The sequence below is a fragment of the Propithecus coquereli genome, unplaced genomic scaffold, assembly GCF_000956105.1.
Source record: "Propithecus coquereli isolate 6110/MARCELLA unplaced genomic scaffold, Pcoq_1.0 Scaffold224, whole genome shotgun sequence".
Taxonomy (NCBI): Eukaryota; Metazoa; Chordata; class Mammalia; order Primates; family Indriidae; genus Propithecus; species Propithecus coquereli.
Window position 1 is genome coordinate 1575771 of NW_012147634.1, and position 10392 is coordinate 1586162.

Sequence of the window (10392 nt, forward strand, 5' to 3'; positions counted from 1 at the left end):
TGTGAAAAAATTTATGTATTGTGAAGTAATTTTAAAATGCAATTAATTATTATTTTAGTCACGTGGATAAAGTCCCATGTTTTAAATTTGACTTTTTCAGTTGCTTCATACAAGGCTAACTTAATTCGAAGGTGTTCCATCTCAAAGATCAGTTATTAACATGAAGCGTGCTTTTCCCCCCGGACGCACACGTCTACCCGACTCAAAAACTCGTGGTGTCAATGTGGTCATTAGCAGTCATCGTGCGGCGTTTCTCAGCTCCGCCACGAGGTGGCGGCACAGGCACGGGCGCGCCTGCAGTCTCGGCCGCGGGGTGCGCGGTTGGCGAAGCTTCCGTTTTCGGACACATGAAGGATGACTCAAAGGCTAAACGTGTACCTTCTGGAACGTAAGCGGGTTGCATTATTGCTTATTTTGTGGCTCATGTTCTTAAGTTCCAGACTGAAACATAATTTTCACCCCATAATATCAGATCTCAATTTCTTCTTTTATAAATTAAGCAACCTGGTGAAAAAATTGCTTAGTTTCAGGGCAGTGGGAGGGAACATCCTTAGCCATAAATCTTATTTGGTCTTTCTTCTACTTTGCTGACCCCCGGAGAAATGATCTCGAACTGCTGTTCGCTCTCAGTTCTTCCCGCAGAGTCAGCGCGGCTCGCTCGCGTCCGCAGTCTCCGCTCCCGCGTCTCAATGGCGCCTGCCACGCTCACTCCGCGAAAACGGCGGCACCGCTGACCCGTGACCCCGCAAGGCGGATCGCGCCATGTTCCTGCGCTGGGCGGGTGTCCACTAAACGTGTGTTGACTGCTTTGCCAGGAAGGCTGAACAAACAGTTCCAGCGCGGCGGGGGGCGTATTTAAACAGGGCAAATGCAAGTGCAAGCCCCTGACCTAAGAACGGAGAGGCAGGCGCTCTCGTTCCGTTCTGCCCCGAGGGAGGCCCCACGCCGTTACTAAAGCTTCGTCACTGTGGCCAGTCAGTGTTCAGTCAATATGGAGACTGAGATCATTTTTACTCACATCCCAACGTAGACATGAAGCTCTGGTTAGATAAATTAGGCAATTGTGGACTAATAAAATTCTTTTTCTGATTTGTAATGAGCTGAGATCACATGGAAGGAAGCTAGGCCCTTCTCTTCAGTGGCAGCCATGATTTTCTAACCTAATCAACATTCCTAACCTCTAATCAAGTGCTCACAAAAGACTTCCCAAGGACTCTCTTTTCTTTCCTAATCAAATATAGAGTTTCTCGCTTGAGGTTCTTCTGTAAGGCATTTTCCTGAGACTTACTGGTGTTTGTTAGATGCACTGGTAAAGCAGAGCAAACGTACAGCACACAGAAAGAGAGATGAACACAGGGACGAACCCCTAACCCACACTTCTCTTCAGCAACAACTTGTATAAATGTGACGGGACAATATTTTAAGAAATTAATCCCCATGCTATCTCCCACCTTATGATATCACTGCCTACCGACTCCAAACTTGGAAGCTCAAAGAAAGAATGCCAATTGTTTCAGAAGTAGTCTACAGTAAAAGACAATCATGCTGCTTTTTTTTTTTTCGCTATTACGATCAAGGAACACCACCATCTATGAAATTAAAAAAAAATTAATGAAGACATGGCATGATTAGAAAGAACAAGCTTATTTTTCTGTTCATAAGCTAGATAAAATAGTTCTGACCTGGAACAGAAGAGAAAGAATTGTAATAGAGAATTTACTAGCCAAATCTCAAATAGAATGTATCGTCATTGAATTACATCACGCTTTTGTCTCATTCTAACTCTTTAGCACTTCAAAGCATTCGCAGATCATCTTTTCACTATTAAATATCTTGACTAATTTGGAATCAATTAGATCAAAGCGATTTGGAGATTAAGTGCACGAATATCCATGTCATCTTGGACAACTCATTTTATGATATTTAGTTTCAATTTTCTTACATGGAAATTAAGTGGACTTATCCTTAGGTCAAATGTGTATATATCGCAGTAAGAAAATATGCATATATACTAGATTTATCTCCAATATTCTATTTCTTATCATTTCTACTTCTGCTTCTTTATTCTTTTTTTTTTTTTTTGAGACAGAGTCTCACTCTGTTGCCCTGGCTAGAGTGAGTGCCGTGGCGTCAGCCTAGCTCACAGCAACCTCAAACTCCTGGGCTCAAGTGATCCTTCTGCCTCAGCCTCCCGAGTAGCTGGGACTACAGGCATGCGCCACCATGCCCGGCTAATTTTTTTTTTTATATATATTTTTAGTTGTCCAGATCATTTCTTTCTATTTTTAGTAGAGAGAGGATCTCGCTCTTGCTCAGGCTGGTCTCGAACTCCTGAGCTCAAGCAATCCGCCCGCCTCGGCCTCCCAGAGTGCTAGGATTACAGGCGTGAGCCACCGCTCCCGGCCTTGCTTCTTTATTCTTTATCAGTCTATAACATGCTCTAGATGCCGCCTTTCGCCAGTGTACACTGTCATCTCCATGGTCTTTATATGTCCAAATCCTGACCACTTTTCCTCACTCCTGTCACCCGGGTCCAAGATACTCTCATCCCCAGAGCAGATTAGCGCAATAGCTTCCTCACTGGTTCCCCAACTTTGTCCTTGTCCTATTAGTCTATTTTGAGTCCAACATCCTGAATGACCTTGTTAAAATGCAAGTGTGATCTTATCACTCTTCTGCTCCCAAACGCCAATGGTTTCACATCTCACTCAAAAAATGGTGAAAGCCGTAAAAATGGCCTCAGTACCCCATGACATACGTGCCTGTATCTTACTTCTCTGATCTCATTTCATATTAATGCTCCCCACCCCGCCCCGCGGCACCCTGGCCACTTTCCCCTCTCCTCTGGCGTGGTTCTTCTTCTTCACAGGCTTACTGCTGTTCTGTAAGCAAACCAATCGGGCTGCTGCTGCGGGGTTTGCACCTGCCTGGAATGCTCTCTCCAGACACCTGCTCTCTCTAGACCCTCATCTTCTTCAGGTTGATGCTCAATTTTTACCTTTTCATGGAGGCCTTCTCTGACCACCCTATTTAAAATATTAATCATGCCCAACACAACTATTCCCATTCTCTGCTTCCTTTTTCTATAATTCATGTCCACACTAACATGGTATGTATTTTGCTTGTTAATTTTACTTATTGTCTTCCTTCCTGGACTAGAACATAATAAGCTCCATAAAGGTAAATTGTGACTTGTGCTTTCTTTATTAAAATAATTAATGGAAATTTTATTCAAAGGAGTAAAAATCACTTACATATCATATTCATTTATCATGGTATCATTTCAGTGAGACTACACAGGTATTGGCTTTTTTCATAGACAGTGTATTTGATCTCTTTTATAATAATTAGAATAAAAAGAATATCCCCAGGAATGAGGATATGTAAATATATTATAAAATGTGTGCTTATGCTTAATATTAATGCTTGTGTATGTATATATGCATATTATTTACTTGCCAATATATTTTGAGTGGCTTTAACAAGTAAAATCATAGCATGAGAAACATGCAGCAAAGTACAAAGAATACTCTATAAAGAATAAATAATATTGTCTGTGTTATTGCATCAGCCTCCTGACTTACCTTCTTTCTGTCAGTTTCTACCTTTGCAATTAATTCTGCACATTTCTTCTAGAGTAAGTTCTCTAATATGACCACTATACTGCCCTGCTTAAACCACTTCAATGAAGTTTTGCTTTTCTATTAGCTTTTAGAAATATTCAAAAATTTTAGGAGACAGTTTTTCTTGCTTTTTTAAATTTCAGAATATGACAGGGGTACACACATTTTGATGACGTGATTTGCTTTTGTGCAGTTTGAGCCAAAGTTATATGTGTGCCCATCACCAAGATAGCATGCATGGTACCCATCAGGTGTGAATTTACCCATCCTCTCCTTCCCCTCCCACCTGCCTGGTTTCCGTTGAGTTTTACTACTATATGTGCACATGGGTGTTGTATTAAATTGGAACTAATTGATCAACACCCACGTATACATATAGTAGTAAAATTCACTTTTCCTTTCTTAACAGATCACTTGTGATCACACAAAAAAAATACTCCTCTACTTCCCTCATGGTCAAAAGATAAAAACATTACACATCCCTGTGTACAGTTGCACTTACGACATTGTATTATAAATAATTGTGTATGTATATGTCTTCCTGACTAGTTGTGAGCTACTTGAGGTGTTTTATCTTATTTCATTTCTATTTCTATCCCTATTGTGTGCCTAAGGGTGATAGAGATTTGGTAAATGTTTTAACTAAAAGGAACCATATAAAAACACCTACATTCATAATACGTGCCACAATGTAACAGTGGTACTAACAAACACACCAGAATTTATACATTTAAGGTTTTTTTTTCTTTTTAATATTGAAAGAAGTTTCCCTTGGCATCCAGAAATATTCTCATAATTTGCCTTGTTGTTTTTTTCTTTAATTCCTTCTTTGTTATTGCCTCAATGTCTGACCAATTAAAAATATGGTCAGTAATGTTAAATCATCCTTTCAACCTAGATTCGTTTTGGGGAAAATTCAATTTGAAGCTAAGTTTAGTGAATACAGTGGGTATTATTTGGAGTTCAAAAAGAATTGCGATAATAATGTAAGATTTATTTTCTCTTGTGTAACTTGTAAACTGGCTTTGATTATAAGTTTCAAAAAGACATTTCAATAATGATGGCTGGGTAATAATAACCTTTCAAAGAAACCATGTGCCAAAAACCAACTTATTTGGAATTATGGAATCTATTTTTTTAAAATTAGTAGCAGTATTTCAGGCACATTTTAAAACAGTCATATTTTTTTCCAAAGAGGCAAAGTGAAATGGCTATTAGATATTCTGCAATATCCAGGGAAGTCATGCCAAAAATAATACACACTGGAAAAAGTAGTCTTGTCAAAACTTCTACTGAGGTACTGAAGATGTGTCTTGACCACGTATCCAGGTCACGTCTTGCCAGTGTGCATTGCCTGGCGTTGCCACAGATGAGAAAGCAGTGACTATTGCATCTGGTACATTTCTTGGACTTAGGTAACGAAGAGACCCAACATAACTTTTGATTTTGCTTAGATTACTGTACCTGAACTTGCTCTTTCAACACTCATTCATTTAACACAAAAACCACTTTGCTAGCTGGGAAACAGGATCTCATATACAGTACTAATTATCACCTAAATACCTAATTATAGAAACTTGATTAAACTTTGAAATAATAATTAACAAGATACAGAAGTATATAATTAGATGCTAAGAAAAGCAGACAAGAAAATAAGTGCTGTAAGAATTTAGATACAGGAGTGCTTAAGTAATATTGAGAGATTTTAAAAAGAAATTGGACTCTAAATAGTTGACAGTTTTGGAAGGAGATGGTGGCTTGAAAAGGTCAGCCTTGAAGTGGCAAACGGGCAGCTTGGGGCAAGGAGCAGCATTACGAACTGACGAGAGGAACGACAGAATAGCTGGGAGGGTGGTGTAGATCAGAGAGCAGGATGTAGCCAGGATGGGAGGGTTGAGTACTTTTGAGAAAGGGAATGATCTAGAATTGGTGTTTAAAAAATATTAATATGGCTGCAGGATGGGAAATGGATTAAAGCCAAGAGAAATTATGAAAACAGAATTCCAAATAAGAGTTTATTGCTGAAATTATCGGATGCCCTTTCTGACTCAACCAGCTTTTATAGCATCCACAACTATGACTATGCATGGTTAGGCTTAGTTTCAACCTCAGTTGAAAAATAACACAGATGTTTCCCAGATCTACATGAAATGTCTCTAGCACAGGCAGGTTTTAAAAATGTGTGGTAGATTGGGCAGCATCTGGGGCTAGGTCAGAGGGTTGACAGCTGACTGCCTACTATTTACCTAGACTATTAAAAATGTATAAAATGAAAAGACCAGGGGCAGGGTGCGCACTCCTGTAATTCTAGCACTTTGAGAGGCCGAGGTGGGGGGATTGCTTGAGACCAGGAGTTCAAGATCAGCCTGAGCAAGAGTGAGACCCAGTCTCTACAAAAAAATAAAAAAATTAGCTGGGCAGGTGGTGGAATGCACCTGTAGTCTCAGCTTTTTGGGAGGCTGAGACAGGAAGATCACTTGAGCCCAGGAGTTGAGTTGCAGTAAACTATAATGAGATCACTACACTCCAGCCAGGGCATCACAGTGAGACCTTGTCTCAAAAAGTAAATAAATTTAAAAAGTTAAAAAAAAATAAATAAAAAGATTCATCTTCATTCATTAATTTATGTAAAAATCTTATAGTGACATATATCCAATGAAATTAATACACTCATTTTTAATAGGAATATTTTCTAACGTCCTTGGACTTATCATTATCTTCTAGGTGTCAAATATCTTCATTAAACTTGATAGTTATTATATAACTTGAGATTTATAATTTAACTAAAAATAATTTTTCATAGGAAATAAAAAAGAAAAGGATGTGAGATACAGCAATGCTGATTAGAAAAATTGTCAGACAACCATTTTTCTGAGAATCTGATTTTTCAGATTCTCAGAATTATTCTCATTTGCTTTGAAAAATATTATGGTAACAATTATAACTGGACCTGGTCAGAAATGATTTTCTTCTAGGTTTCCTTTGTTAATAGCAAGTGGTATTTTTCAGATTCATCCAAATAATAGAGCGATCCAGAGATGATATCTGGATTAAACCCTTTTGTTGTCAGGGCTCCCTTCAAACACTTGGAAGTTGATATTGTATTCATAAATTCATAAAAGTTCCAGTTAATAAAATTAAAAATTCTGCAACATTTCTTTCAATATCGCTTGTCTAACCTAGTCAAGATTTTGTTAGTCCCCATTCTTATCAAACTGAGAACTGCAGAAATTAGGTTTTCTGACATAGGATAAATAGCCCCCTAGCCTACGCGCCTGTCCACGCGAGGTCCAAGGGTAAGGAAAGTCCCCGTGGGAGACAGTCAGGGTTGAGTTATTAGACACTCTTTAGAAGACAGCAGATTAATTATGATGTTAACGCATCCCGGGACCCATGTCCACCTCTTGAAACCCCTGCTCTGTCCCGCTGAGCTGTGGGATGAGACTCAGGACGAGCATGCTGGGTTGCAGGCCACGTAAGGTGACTTTCTGAGCACAATGTCACCGCGCACGAGGAGAGGCCGCCCGCTGCCTGCGGCTCTGTGCGGAGGCTGCTGGACACGAGGAAGCGCAGAGCAGGGGAAGCCCTGAATTTACAGGTATTCAGCAGGTATATTGAAAACTCTGATCTGCCTCACTTCTCTGGGTAACTTAGCCAGTTTGAGGATTCTCTTTATCCTAGAGTACACAGAAACGTTTCCTACAGTCAGATGTATACGGTAGTTGTAATATAGCACATTTTGTGTTTTGTGACTTCAGTGTTAAGGAAAATGTCTGTGGTTCCTTTGCCGACTACTTGCTGTTCTAAAATTGGACCTTCTTTTAAACATGAGGTTTTGTGTTTTGGTAAAAGGTGCCTCCACTGCACTCCAGGTGACAGCTGGTCCCACCTGTGTGCCACAGGCTCAATGCTTTGGTGGACATCCTGTAACATCCTGCATGGTCCTGTATGTGCCTCTAAGAGAAATTTGGAGGGGGGGTTGGCTAAGGCCAACTGTATACCCCACTAACCCTAAGAGAGTCTGGAAGTTGCTGTGAATTTTTTCAGTGATGGGGCAGGCGATAATTTTCCCTAGGCCTTGAGGTGAAAAGCAAGATCAGAACGTGTTAACTTTCCTCCAAACTACCTTTTCTCTTCAGCCCCCAGCTGCAGCTGCTGCCTCATTCGCTCCTCACACCAACCCGACAGACTTCAGTCTCCCCAGGCCAACTCTTGATTCTGTAATTTCTCTAGGCTTTGTTTGGCAGAAGGGAGTTAGTACCCACTTATCAAAACAAAGAAAGTTCTTTGGAAGTAGGACCCCTTTCCTTACCATTTCTCAACTTAGGAGCAACTTAAGCTCAACAAATGTCTTTTAGCCCAGTGTTACTCAAATGTCCTCATTTCTCTCCTTGGAAAAATACTATAAAGGGGAGATGCAAGGGTGCTTTTTATTTAAGCTCTTAAAAAAAGTACACATGCATTCCCAGTAAAGCTGTAATTCAGGTGATTAGGATTTAAACAGAGAGAGGGGAAAAAAGAAACCAGTATCAGCAAAAGCCACAGGGAGAACCATAGTCTTCTAGGTAATGAAAAACAAAGATTAAGAGGCAAATCTTATCAGCTAATGGAGAAAATTGTGCCTAAGGACAGAAAGATAAGGAACAAAGAGGATAGTTTCTTTGAAAAACTCTTGGAGGAAACTCCTATCTTGCTAGTGCTTATAAATTCTTACCTCATCCAGCTCTAGGGATGGTAAGGACCCTCTTACCATTGCCACCTGCCCTTTGGCACCTAAGGCGAACAGATGATAATTAAAATTGTTGCTTGGCAATTAATATGATTTGAAACTCAGCTTAAAATTATCAACTAAATGAAATACTTCTTTAAATTTTGTGCAGTAGGAATTTCACAGTTTATCACTTCTACAACTAGATAAACTAAAAATATTATTCTGACAATTAGTATTAAGTGCATCTGTATTTATGGTGTTGTTAAATCTTATATAGTATTAGCCAAGCAAAAATGTTGCCATTGAGTCAATGCACTGAAGTTTTAAAAAAAACGTGCTCATACTTTTGTAAAATTTATTATCAGAGTAGCAAGTACAGAAAGTTGGCATTGAATACCTTCCATGAAGTTATAAACATAAAGAAACAAACAACTTCGAATTCCTCATCTGGAGGAATTCTAATTCCTAGCTAGTCTACTACTTTCTTCCTTTGGAGGTCTTTAAATTTGCATCCCTCTGGTAAATTTATGTGGATTTAAAGAAATAATCAAATTCTGAAACTGAGGTTGCATAGTATCTTTTAGTCTCATTCCGTATACATTGGTCTCTGTGAAAACATTTAGTGTGCCAGATGACCGCAGAAACTTCCAAGATTGAACTACATTCTCTTTCCATTTAATTGAATATGTAGTGCACAGAAAATAAGTTCCTTTTTGTCCAAAAGGTACAAGCTTTTCTTTCAAACAAGTTAATTTTGTTTGTATATACTTACATACTATGTATTAAAATTTTTAAAATTTTTAATTTCCAGAAAGTAAAAACAAATATAACCTCAACCAAATTTTCTTTTAGCCTGGTATTATTCAAATGTCCTCATTTCTGTCCTTGGGAAAGAGATCATAAAGAGGAGAAACAAAAGTGCTTTTTATTTAAGTGCTTAAAAAATGCACACAGGTATTTTCAATAAAGCTGTAATTCAGGTGTTTAAAATTTAAACTGAGGTGGGAGGAGGACAAGAAACCAATATTAACAAAATCCAGAAAGAGAACCAGCTTCTTCTAGATACTGAAAAGCAAAGTTTAAGAGGCAAATCTTATGAGCCAGTGGAGAAAATTGTGCTTTAGAACAGAAAGATAAAGAGCAAATAGGATAGATTCCACTGTAAAAGTACCCTGGAAGTCCTTAAAACGTTTGAATTCCAGTTTGAAAACATAAAAATACATAAACAAGTTGGCTATTTTCTGTGCTTCTTTTTAAAAAATACATCTTATTCAAACTATTAAGAGTTTGTACCAACTCATTATAAGATTAATATCTATTATGGGGTGGTTACTAATGAGAAGAATGCCCGATCGCAACTTATCTCAAAGGAAAGATACTAAAGCACAAAAGGACTTCATTACACAATGATCACAATAAAAAAGCAACCATTTGGCTGAGATCTCAGATCTCTGGTACCTGGGAAGACTATGGTTTAATCTTAGGGTTAGGATAATATATCAATGAAATTTTCAAAGACAACGTGAAGCCATTACTTCTATAAGTTATTTCTGAGCATATCTTCAGTGACTGTACTTTTGCAGAAAATGTATTTCTAAATGTATTCCCCACTTGGTTCCTGAAGTACAGAAACCCATGTTGGACCATCAAGAACAGGGCCCCTGAATTCTAACACTGATGTCCTCTCACAAAAGCTTGCTTTTAGTAGCCTTTGCACGTTATCATAGCCCAGAAACGGATCGCTTGTAATCACTTGGATACGGAACGGCGACGTCTCCTGAAGGACAAAAGGGAAGAAAAACGACATTTGCCTCTTATTCATTCCACAACATATGCATGTACTATCGACAGTTTGGAAATGCGATTCTCATTATTCTTTTATTTTTTTTTTAATTTCAGCATATTATGGAGGTACAGATGTTTAGGTGACGAATGTTGGCCTTGTCTCCCCTCCCCCACTAAGTCCGAGTTTCAAATATGTCCATTCTTCAGGTGGTGCTCATTGCACTCTTTGTGTATGCAAATACCCGTCCCCTCCTCCTCCCTCCCCCTCCCCCT